Source organism: Myotis nattereri, assembly GCF_964212035.1.
Source record: "Myotis nattereri genome assembly, chromosome: 11".
Lineage (NCBI taxonomy): Eukaryota > Metazoa > Chordata > Mammalia > Chiroptera > Vespertilionidae > Myotis > Myotis nattereri.
Window position 1 is genome coordinate 31,985,937 of NC_138086.1, and position 13,480 is coordinate 31,999,416.

The window sequence follows — 13,480 nt, forward strand, 5'->3', positions numbered from 1 at the left end:
CCCACCCTGTTGGCCCCATACTCTTCCTTGTTATTAATAGTCTTCTCCCTTTCTTAGATCTCCTAGTGGGTAGAGGATCATAGATTCAGACGTCAGCCCTTCAGCCACAATGAGAAGGACCAAAATGACTTTCTTTCATGCTAGATTAGAAATCTAGAAAACAAAACAAAACAAAAATGATCCTGTTTACTGAAGAACACACTCTTGGAAAACTCACTTTTAGCCAAGAGGGTGGGTTATTTTGAACAACGTGGCAGCTTGGGACCTGCCACTTTGACCTTATGGATCAAGGGTTTCAAAGAGAAGCATTCTCTAACCAGGGGCCAGGACACCCAATGGGTACCCATCACAAGTGGGGAATGAAGGATGATTAATACATTTGCTGGACACAGAGAACCTAGGAAAAAAGAAGGAATTAGAGAGTCAATTACTAGTAAATCCTCAGTTTTTAGAATAATGTCAGACCAAGTAGAGACTCTGGTGAATTTCTTTTTAAGGAGCTAAATCCAGGTAATGCAAAAAACATGTCAGTTTTAAGTATGACAATTTTAGACTCTACAAAGTCACTAATTGGTGTCTATGGAGCCGGGGGAAGTGGCAGACTAATCTGTTCTCAGTGACAAAATACCTATTGAAAGTTGATGCAGACAAAGGAAAAACCCTCAGGGATGTGATCCAAATTGTAATGAGGAAAATGCATTCACCAGCAAGGAGGCATTCTGGCGTTAACCCCACTGAGGGAAGTGATTCCATTACATAGAGCAGATACAGAGTTCTAAGTAGCTCTGCTAAAATTTGATGCTGTGATAGGAGGACTTGCCAGGACAACACTAACACCCAGGATGGAGGTTAAACCAAACTCATTTGCCATAGTGTTCTCCAGAAAGAAATGGTACAGCAATATAAAGAGATAATGCTCCTTCTTAGAGCAGAGTTAATACCTTGAGAGCAGCTGTTTCCCTCACTGGCATGGACAAGGAACAGTTGGGGGCAAGAATGTAGCTCTGAGATTTGAGGGCAGCCCCCAAGTTGGGATGAGGGCCCAGTTCTTGCTTGAAGATGATGATTTGACAAAATACGGAAAGTCTCTGGGAAGCTGTAGCTGTGGTTGGAAGCAAGTAGGAGGGATGGGACAGTCTCCTTCTCTGTCTTCTTCCTCCCCAACAAGAATACTTTGATTCCAAAAAAGCACAAGGAAATCTCAAAGCCGTTCAAGGGGGAAGATATTCTGGGCAACACCAGGAAAGTCACCTCAATGTAGGAAGGACTTAGTGACGAGAAAAGGGAGCGATATGTGCAGCTGCTGGAGGAAGTCAGAAAAGAAGCTGTGACACCCTCGGCCTCAAGCAGGGTCCCCATGACTTGGATCCAGAGTAGTCTGGCTGCAACACAGCATCCAGGCACAGGGACCTTCCACATGAAGCCACATGAGGAGAAGGGAGCAAAGCAAAGCCGGTACCAAGAGCATACAGGGGAACTGAGTGTGCTGCATAAATGTGAGGTTCCCGAAGAAAGCAGACATCAACTTTGCCTTTCACCAGCCTCTTTAGGAGAAGGAGAGAGAAGAGGAAAAAGAAGAAAGATTCCCTAAACTCTGACCTGAGGAAAGCAGCTGTTAGCACTTATGACCAAGTCTAATCTGCTGAAGAGGAAAGAGCCGTGTGTCCAGGATTTTGAACAGGATACAGACCAATAAATTAATCCATGGTGTGGATTTCTCTGTTTCTACACATGAGACTCTTTTTAAAGGTAATTGCTAAATATATATATATATATATATATATATATATATATATATATATATACCAGTGGATAGACAAAGATGGAAAGACACTTGGAATTTTTTTCTGCAGAATAGAAATGAGGATTTCTACATATAAAAGTATAGCTTTGATAATAGCATGAGTCTCCTGTAGTCACATTTCTAAGTGATATCAAATATGTTATACCAATTTTCATTATAAAGTTGCACAATACAGAAAGGAATTGCCAAGCTTGAGAAAAGCACACAGATAAAAGACATTGTCAAATGCTTAGAAACAAGCAGCCTCAAAGCAGAGCAGGGACAATGACAGTGACCACAAGCTTGCCCTCCCACGGTGGCTTGTATTGGTTGCCTGTGTTAAATGTCAAAGCTCTGAGAAAAGGGGAGTGGCTTCTCTCCTGAAAATGAGGGCCAGATGGAGACATCTTAGAAACCAACCAGAGCCCCCAGAGCTGGCAGACACCAGTGTGACGTTGCCATGGGCCCTCAGCTCCTGGGCTGTGTCATGCTTTGTCTCCTGGGAGCAGGTGAGTCCCCGAACACCTGGGCAATCCTTGGCCAAAGCTTGCAGGTCTTAGCTGGAGTCTCTTCCTAGAGACAACAGCACAGGCACCCTCCTCGGCTACCTCTAGCTCTGTCTCCTCTCCTCACAGGTCCTACGGAAGCTGAAGTGACCCAGACCCCAAGACACCTCATCACAGAGACCAAAAAGAAGTTGACAGTGACTTGTTCTCAGAATATGAACCATGACGTGATGTACTGGTATCGACAAGACCCAGGGCTGGGTCTAAAGCTGATCTATTATTCAATTAATGTTGATCATTTTGAAAAGGGAGAGGTTTCTGATGGGTACAAGGTGTCTCGAACAGAGAAGAGGAATTTCCCATTGACCCTGGAGTCAGCCAACATCAGCCAGACCTCTCTGTATCTCTGTGCCAGCAGCTAACCACAGCACTGCATGGCCAGTTCCTCTCCACACAAAAAAGGCAGCCACAGAGCAAGGAGGCTCCTCCCTCAGGAGGCCCCACCCAACCAGGAGGAAAACCTTCCCCCACCATCCTTGCCCATAGAAGTCCCTCCCAAGTCCCCAGCTTCCGGGGCTCTGAGTGATGCAGACCTTCTGCAGTGTGTCCTGCTCTCACTTGTTGTACCAATAAGCTTGTCAAAGGTCAGGCAGGACAAGCTAACTGTGCTTGGGCTAGAGCTGGGGTAAGGGATTCCTTTCCTAGACAAGGAATCTTATACACTCTGACATCCTTTCTCCTTACTGACCTTCAGTGTTGCCCAAAGAACAGTCCATACCAATCCAATCACTTGACAAAATGTTGTCCCATATCATAGATCCTATTCCTGGATGTTTTCTCACCAGGGAAATAGCACGTTGTGAGTCTTTTGCTAAATCTGACATCTCAGCAAAGTGTCTTGCCGTCCACCAAAATGCCTGAGCCAGAGATGCCCTCTCCTTCCACACCTAATCCGTGGCCACACCCTCCACATTTCCAAGTATTAAATTCTTTGCAAATTTTACTATCTTTTCTAACCTCGCTGATAACATCATGGTCCAGCAAACCTCATCTCTCACCTGGATTACTTAACCACATTTCAAATAGTCAACCTCCTTTCTAATTTGCTACCTGGTCCAACCCACACACTACTCTCTCTCTTGAGCTTAAAACCCATTTACCAGCTAAAGTCTTATGCTTAAGTTACTTCACAAGCCGCTCAGCTCCTTCTAATGATGTGGTGTTTGCATACCTGCCTACCATCCTAACGTGAACTTCCTCTTTCTACAGTTACAGCAACTGCCTTCCTTTCTACCAGATGTATTCCACCTCTCTCATGTGACCAAGTATGTCCTATGCTGACTCACTCCTGGCTCATTACCTATAGTGTTCATCTTACCTGGAGCACCTTCCTCTTCCTATTTACTTGGATATCTACTAATAACAATTCTTCTGCATATGAATTGAGAAGTCATTTCCTCCAGGAAAATGTCCTTGAATTCCTGAGTAGTTTGGTTAGTTCCTCTGCTGGGTGCTTGTGTGACAGCCTGAACCTTCCTGTGGTTCTGGATGATGTCTGTTTTGTCTTTTAGTTGTATTTTTGAAGTGGTTGTGCAAGGCAGCAATTTCAAGGGTTTACCTATGCTGCCATCTTGCTTTCTCCAGCACCCAGATATTTTTGGTGGCTGGTTTTATGGACTGAATTGCATCCACTCAAAATTCATATGTTGAAGTTCTATGCCCCGGTATCTCAGGATATGACTGTATTTGGAGATAAGGTCTTTAAAGAAGTAATTTATGTTAATGAGGTCATTGGAATGGGTCCTCTCCCAATATGCCTGGAGTTATATAAAAAAAAGAAAAGAAAAGAAAATTAGGACCCAGTCACACACAGAAGGAAAATCATGTGGCAACAAGGGGAGAAGATGGCCTGATATAAGCCGATTGGTTCCTCTGAAGAAAACAATCCTGTTGATGCCTTGATCTTGGACTTCTAGCCTTCAGAATAGTGAGCAAAACAAATTTCTGGTTTTTGTCTCCCACTATGGAAGCATTAGCAAACTAACATAGATGATCACATAGGCACCCTCTCCCTGGCACATTAAAAAATTCCAGACTCAAAGAAGCAAAGTAGGTGTTCAACATAAACCACATTGTGCCAGCAGCCTAGACACAATGAACTAAACAGCCAGGACACTACTGAAACCCAGATACCCACATGCAATCCCAGAGCCTACCCTGTAAGCAGGTCCTTCTAAGATAGCTGTCTCAGGCTTGCTATGCTTTTTTCTACACACACACACACACACACACACACACACACACACTGACACTCCCATGAGGAAAAGGGGTGGCTTTCACTCTAGTCCCTCTACTAGTAAATTCTCTTAGAATCTGAGGATTGCTGAGGGATCATGAGTGTGGGCAGGGACAATGACATCAGAGATGATCAGCCTGTAACCTAGGCCTCAGAGAAAATACACTTGTGCCTCAAACCTGCTATGGGACTCAGGCTCCTCTGTGGTGTGGCCTTTTGTTTCCTGGGAGTAGGTGAGTCTGGGAAGTTGGTGGTGAACTCCTAACTTATTATTTCTAGGCCCTGGATACAAGACTTCTCCCTCATCAAGCTTCTTGATGACCTCCTTTTTTTAACCTCCTTTATCCTCCTTTCACAGGTCTCATGGATGCAGAAGTAAGCCAAGTCCCAAGATATCTGATCAAAAGAAAGGGAGAGAAAGTGTTTATGGAATGTTTACAGGATATGGACCATGAAAACATGTTCTGGTATCGACAAGACCCAGCTCTGGGGCTGCAGCTGCTCCACTTCTCATATGGGGTTAAAAATTATGAGAAAGGAGATTTCCCCGATGGGTACAGTGTCTCCAGAAAGAAGAAGGAGGGCTTCTCCCTGATCCTGGGGTCTGCCAGCACCAAGCAGACATCTGTGTACCTCTGTGCCAGCAGTATATCCACAGTGCTGCACAACCCCATCCTCTCGGCACAAAAAGGGCAGGTGCCAGAGGGAAGTGACCCTAACTCAGGGCTGAGTTACACTGACTACTTTGAACAAAGGTGGCCACTCAGTGGAACCAAGCCCATGGACGTACAATTTTGCCGGAAAAGCACAGGATATTTTTTATGCCCCATGCACCATCATTTCTGTATTAGGAGCCATTCCGAAGTTAGTCTGCCCAGACTTGTGTATTATCCACAGCCTAAATTCATGAGACTCTACCCCAGTCAGGAGGGGGCATCCTCACACATATTTACATGAAACAAGCTCTGTTCTATCATTTTTTTTTTTTACCAATTTTTCTCTCCCTGTCTTATTCTTGTCCCTCTTACTGTCATTTGCCACTTTGCTCCATGTCTTTGCTCTTAATCAATGTTTCACTAGGGGGCATCACACAAGCGAAACTCCTTCAGATGAATTTTATTCTCCCTATGTTGATTGAGAAAGCATGTGGAATTTGAATTCTATTTATTCAATATAAAATTAGAACAACTCTAATAAAAAATAATCTTTCTCCACATTCTCTAAGTGGTCACTAATGTTTTACTAGAAACAGGTAAAGAATAAATTATGATGCAGAGGTTATAAAAATTAGGTTACTTCTGTACACATGATCATCTGGAAAAGTATCTGTGTATTTTAAAAATAAATTTAATTGATTTCAGAGAGGAAGGGAGAGGTAAAAACATCAATGATGAGAGAGAATCATCCATCTGCTACCTCCTGCACACCTCCCAAAGGGAGTTGAGCCAAACCATGACCTTCTGGTTTATAGGTCGACACTCAACCACTGAGCCATGCCAGCCAGGCGTATCTGTGCATTTTAAAGAATTAAACGTCTATCCTGTCTGTAAATAATAATTTAGTCCTTTGGGAATACAAGAGAAATACTTTGCTTACAGCGATGGACACACGGTGCAGTGTGCAGATGATATTTTGTTGAGTTATACACTTAAAACCTGTATAGTTTTGCAAACTAATGTCACCCCAAGAAATTCAGTGAAAAAATAAACATAGTAAAAGAATGTAACTTCAGAAAAAAGTATTAAAAAGCTTGGTATATTTCACAGGTGTGTGCATTCCTCAAAACTTATTTAAGGTACATAAGAGTTGTGTCTTTTACTGTATGCAAAATGAATCATAAATAAATATTGAACACTAGTTAATTACATGCATGCTTAACTGTTTAAAAGTGAACTATGCCTTTAATTAACTTTTAAATGTATCCAAAATGTACATGGGTAGATGGATAATTTTATGATAAAGCAGTAAGTAGCTTTATCAAGGTGGTAGAATCTAAGTGGTGGGCACATGAATGTTCAATATAAAACTTTCAACTTCTATAGAGGTTTTAAAATTCTCATAATAAAATGGGAAATAATAATGAGGCAAATATGTATGTTCTGATATAAACTAAATTTTCAATGTATTGCTAAGAATACATTGTTAGTAAAATAAGCAGCAAGGTATAGGAAGACCAATCAGATACTTATAAACTTGAATAAGTCAAGAATATGTCTAGTAACAGATACAACAAGCTTATTGACCAGGTGCTTCTGGGGATGGTACCTTACTTTTTGCTCAGCTTTGTGTTTTTTGAAATTTTAACCATGTGCATGTATTAATTCAATAAATAAATACATTAAAATTATATGATAACGGTAACCATGACACCTCTGAAAGAAAAGTCTAAAGGCACAAGTGCTGTTTGAAGATAATGAAAAGAGAAAAGAATGTCTTTGCTATTGTTTTATAAAAGAAAGAATACCACTGAGAGGGAAAGATTTGGAATTCTTTAAAGACTAAGAGTTACTTGGTAATTTTTAGGATTTAGGATGAACTAGAAAAAGATCTTGGGTTATTTTGGCAGAAATTTTGTTATATTTGTCTAAATTTTTTAAATGTATCCCTAGATGTGGAGAAAAAACTGGAGTATTCTATACCTTTCATCAGCATACTACTTAGCAGGGTTTATCTTAAATCACTCACTGTCTCTGGCACTACCCATAGGTGTACAGGCTACACACACACACACACACACACACACACACACACACACGCTATAGCAGAAAGGGTTACTGAAATATTATTATCTCTAACATGCTGCATTTCCTTGATCATAAGGTAAATTGTTTTTCCAGTTTCATATTTCCAAAATATGAGTAAATCCTGTAATCTATATTCATTTCTAATGTAAAATAACACCGCCCAAAAATAGCCATTATGTTTTAAAGAGTGCATCTTATTCAGTGGTTATCAAACTTCTTAATGCTGCGACCCTTTAATACAGTTCCTCATGTTGTGGTGACCCCCAACCATAAAATTATTTTCATTGCTACTTCATAACTGTAGTTTTGCTACTTTTTGAATCATAATGTAAATATCTGATATGCAGGAACTATTTAGGCGACCCCTGTGAATGGGTCGTTCTACCCCCAAAGGGGTCGCAACCCACAGGTTGAGAACTGCTATATAATTAGATGGACTTTCTGAATCAACGATATAAGGTAGGTTAGTTTTACAAGAATTTTTTTCTAAAGGTCTTTGTTTCCTTTACAGTGTTTGGCCTGTCATTCTCATTCATTCACCAGATTTTATTAAGTTCAGACAACTGCAAAGTGAGACCATCCTTGACAATATTGATATTCACATTGGGTTTTGAGATCACATAGACATGGACTTGAGTCTCTTCTGTGTCACTTACTCTTGGATTATGTGAACTTGGGTATGTTATTTAAGATCTTTATATTTTCCTCATCTGTAAAAATGGGATGATAGTGCCTAAGTAGCCTAATTTATAGGCTGAAATCATACACGTAAAGCATGGAGTAAGTGCACAAAAATACTAGCTCAACTTTTATGAACATTAAAGTATTTTATTTGGAGGGAGGAAAACAGGAGTAGAGGTCAGTTTACTAGAGTATGGGTTGAGGGAGGAATAATGGGTATGGATTGGGACAATGAAGACTCAACAGACAGTTGAAATTCTGAGTTATAAGAATCCCTCATATTCTAAAATTTTACTTTAGTTATTTGAAGTCAGTGCTGCATCCCATTTTGCTTTCCCATTTTTGCTTTATACCCAAAGGGTAGCACATACATGGCACTGAATAATGATGGATGGAGAGGTGGTGGACATATAGTGGATGTTGGCAGTGACATACTGGGAAACCTTGTGAGTGAAGAGGTACACAGTTCCACTAGGGGCAGACTAATTTTCTCCACATTTTGCAGAAACTCAACTTCCTATTTACAGGAAAGGAACTACACAGTGGTGAGGAAAGATGACCTTGAGTTTGATTTCTCAGTGTCTTTTCTCATGGAAGAGGAGAGGATATCACCTAAAGATGCTGACTTTCCTACTACTTCTCCTAGGACAAGGTACAAGCCTTACTGGGTGGGGAAGTCTGGGATTAATATTAATGTTGAATAGAGGAGTAGAGGGTCTGAGGCCACCAGTCAGAGAGTGGGGGGGGGGGGGGGAGGGGGGGAAGATGTTGGATTATAGGATATAATTATTATAGAATAACAGTTGGCAGAACAAAATGGAGGCAGTGCCACAGGGTTCTTTGGGAGCCAAGGTGACATTGGAGCAAATAGTAAAAAGAGCTTCCTTCCTGGGGACAAGCTGGTCAGTGCTCATGGCTTTCTCTATCTCCCTGCAACCAGGCTCTGTGTTTGGTGCTCTCCTCTCTCAAAAGCCACTCAGGGACATCTGTCAACGTGGAACCTCGGTGACAATCCAGTGTCAGGTTGATAGCCAAGTTGCCCTAATGTTCTGGTACCGACAGCTTCCTGGACAGAGCTTGACACTGATTGCAACGGCAAATCAGGGCTCTGAGGCCACTTATGAAAGTGGATTTACCAAGGACAAGTTTCTCATCCGCTGCCCAAACCCAATGTTCTCCATTCTGACTGTGAACAGTGTGAACCCCGAAGACAGTAGCTTTTACTTCTGCAGCGCTGGAGACACAGTGCCAGGCACAGATCAGAGATCTGAGCAAGAACTTCAGCTTCCTCCTGCCCATCTTCCTCCTCCCCAGTTCCCATCCAGATGAGCTCTGTAGAGGCAAGCTGGAGGGAGGAAACCACAGCTTTCAGGCAGAGACAGATGTTTGTGTGTTTGTGAGTAGGTATGAGTATGAATGTATAGACTGAGATGGAGAGAAAATGTGTAGGACTAGCTGGAGGGCCTATCCACAGACATGAAAGGTGGCTACTGGGAGCCTGAAGATAAATTCCTCCAGAAGAATGCTTAGAAATGCTCAGTAAACACAATCAAATATAGTTACCCTTCAAGTGACAAGTTCATAAATACCCTTTAACTATTTCATCTCAATTGTATATTTAGTCTGTTCTCTATCAATATAGTTCAGAAGGCCCTTAGTCATCCTAATAGCGTACTGGCCCATTCCACTCATGATACTATGCTGATTGTTCTTTGTGAATAGAAATTATAAAGCACTCTAGATGCCTCAGTATATGACATATGCAGGCCAGAACAATGTAAAATCTGCAAAAGTTCAGGGACCTGCCACACTGGTGAGCTTTTAAGTAGTCCAGATGTATGGGACATGTCAGAATATTCCCTCTGATATGAGAGATAAGTCTTATTACCATCTACTATGCAGAAAGAAGTGCAGTATTTCATGGGCCTCTATGGACTTTGGAATTAACATATACTGCAGTTGGGTGTGCTGCTCTGGTCTATTACTATATCATCTGTAAGGCTGGCCCTGGATGGGTGCAGGAGAGTTGTGTAGCAGAAATAAGGTTGGGATGAAAGCGGCCCTGCCACCTGGGCCAGAGACCAAGCAGGCTCAGTTGTTCTTGAAGTACCTGAGGCCAATTGGGATGCTCTGTGAAGCCCTAGGCATTCCTCAAGGATGATGCAAAGAGTTTTGGTGGAAAGCCATACTTTTTCCACCTGCCAACAACTTGTTGTCCTTTGAAAAACTGCTTCTGGCTTTTGACCGAATGCCTCATCCCACATTCAGAACTGGATGTCATCTGATCAGCAACACTGGAAGGCTGGACATGCACAGAGTTTTCTGTGATACGTGGGAAATGTATAACCAAGACCAGACTCAAGCATAGCTGGAAGAAGGGACAATTTAATCTCAAGAGCATGAATCAGTCTCATAGTACCCACTCCTATTTCACACACCTTGACCCCTCAAGTCATACCCAAGGCTTCATGGGATAAATTTGCATCGTGTTCTAGAACACTCATTACAGTTTAATACAGTGTGTTTCTGATGGTAGTGGTGAAAAGTAATCCTCAGAAGGGCTGAAATTTCAGCCCATAATTTTATAGAAGAAGAGATGGCCTGAAGTGTAGACCTACTCCTTGTTCAACTTTCACTCTATCATATTCTAGACTATTCATTCCCATTTTCCCTCCTTTTGCTTCTCTGTGCTACATTGTGGGTAATTTCTTTAGACCTGCTCTCCAGTTTACTAATTCACACCTCAGCTTCAATAAGCCATTTAACCTTTCAATTGAGTCCTTAAATTAAATTATATAAATTTCCATTGCTAGGAACTCTACTTGGGTCTTTTACAAATAGGAGCGGTCAATTTTGAAAGCACCTTGCTCCTTGTGTTTTTTGAAGTTATTTATTTAAGGATATTATGCATCTATTCAGATTTTTACCTGTTAATGCCAACTCCTGATGACTTTTTGCATCTGGTGTTCATATTTGTAGGTTCTGCTGGTTTTCACTCAGGGTGACTTATTTTTTTGTGCATCATAAAATTTGATATTATGAATTCATCTTTGGGAATATTTTCAATCCTGGAATAAGATGGGTTTTTCCGGGAAATATCTATTTATTCCTCTAGCAAGCAATTGGGATGCAATATACCTGATGTCATTTGGTTTTATAATTCTCAGTGTGTATCTTCTTGATCATACAATGTCTATCCCAAACCCTGAAGGGCTGATAATACAACACCATGAATATTTAGAGGAAACTTTTTAAAATCCTCCACCCAAAGCCAAACCAGGAAAAATAATATTTTTTTGTTAACTGCCTGTGGAATTATTTTGTTCATTTGTCCTTTCATTAAGCGTGTAGCCCTTCCTATATCCTGGCTTCATACAGAAATGATTTCCAGCCCTACCCGGTTCGGCTCCGTGGAAAGAGTGTCAGCCTGCAGACTGAAAGGTCCCAGGGTTGATTCTGGTCAAGGGCATGTACCTTGGTTGCGGGCACATCCCAGTGGGGGGTGTGCAGGAGGCAGCTGATCGATATTTCTCTCTCATTGATGTTTCTAACTATCCCTCTCCCTTCCTCTCTGTAAAAAATCAATAAAATATATTTAAAAAAAAAGAATTCCAGTATATCAAATAGAACAATATCTACAGAGAGTAATGCCTCCTCACCTAGTGGGGTTTACTTCGGAAATGTGCAACTGGAGAGCATTATGCTAAGTGAAATAAGCCAGTCAATGAAGGAAAAATACCACATGATCTCACTCATTCATGGATAATAGAGACCATTGTAAACTTTTGAACAATAATAGATACAGAGGCAGAGCTGCCTCAAACAGATTGTCAAACTGCAGTGGGAAGGCCAGGGAGGGTTGGGGGACAGGAGGTAGGGGGGTAAGAGATCAACCAAAGGACTTCTATGCATGCATATAAGCATAACCAATGGACATAAGACACTGGGGGATAGGGGAGGCTAGGGGACTGTCTAGGGCGGGAGGGGGGGGGGGAATGGGCACATATGTAATACCCTTTGTATTACTTTAAGCAATAAAAAAAAAGAAGAAAAAAACCTATTAAACTTAGTTCTATTCTGTCTCTAAAAATTTCAACATCTGAAGCCTTTGTGGGTCTGTTTCTGCTGATTCTCACTCAATGTGCTTTATTTCCATGTGTGTTTTGTGATTTTATTTATTTTTTTGTTTTTTTTTGTTGTTTTTTTTTGGTTTGTTTTGTGATTTTAACCAGGAGTTGTAATTTTCCTTGAATTTTCAATGGAGGCAAGTCTTTACATGCTAAGATGAGGTTGAATAAGCCCTACAGAGAAGATTTACATCTGATCCAACCAGTTACCTGAGCAGAACCATCTGGGATCACTTTAAATTTTCTACTTGAGTTTTTTGAATTATGCAGCATGTGAATTTGGACTTGCAAACCCAGCTGAGCACTGGCTGTGGTTGTGAATTCTGAGGGGATATTTATTATTTTCCTTACCATCCAGCAAGAACCAGGCCAGTTTATTTGCTGTCACCTTCTATGGGAGGATTTATTTCTCATTCACCTACACAGAGTTCTGCAATGTACCTCTTGAGGGCCCAGCTTTATGCAAAAGAATCCCTCAGCCTTATCTCCTGACCCTATGCCCTGTGAAGCCATCAAAGTGAAAGCTCAAGATTCGAAAGACTCTCTCAGGGCACAGACCAGCTTTGGTCCTTGCTTACTAACCTGTGTTCCTACTTTCACTTTATTTTGAGTTCTTCAGATTACTTTCTTTTGTGACAGCTTGGTGATATATTTTTAAAAAGTGTTAATTAAAATTGCTGTTATTAAAAAAAAAATGATTTCCATCTCACTCCTAGTTTACTACAAGGTCCAGTGGGTCTTGCACAATTTCCACACAAACTAATTCGGGGGCCTCTGGGATCCACATATGAGTCTATTGGATCTAGTGGGTCCAGTGCCAGCTTCCCTTCCTGCCTCATGCTCCCATTTCCCCAAGAAGTGGGCAAATTCACATACAGATAAGTCGGGCTGTGAGCACCTTTCTATACCACAGCACAGGTTTCTCCTAAGAAGCATTAAAACACTGGCTAGAAGCTTGAATTCTGGCATCAGACAGACCTGAGTTTAAAATTTGGCTCTATTGCTTGATCACTGCATCTAACTTTGAAAGGGTTACACAATTCCTTTATATATATCCACATATGTAAAATGACAATAATAATGAAACCCACAAAATAGGGTAGGAGGGTTTGCTATAAGAATGGGATGAAATTACCCATATAAACTACATAACACTGTGCCACATAGAGATAAAACATGCAACGTAGTTACTACCTAAATTTATTTCTCACTGGAATGTTGGGGGCCAGATGTAAGCTGGCAAGGTCCTTGCACCTGCAGGGGCTAGCAAGGCTAGGACCCTTACCCACACAGTTTTCCCAGACTTGTTTGGATGGCGATTATCAGTAGAATGAGAGCAACCT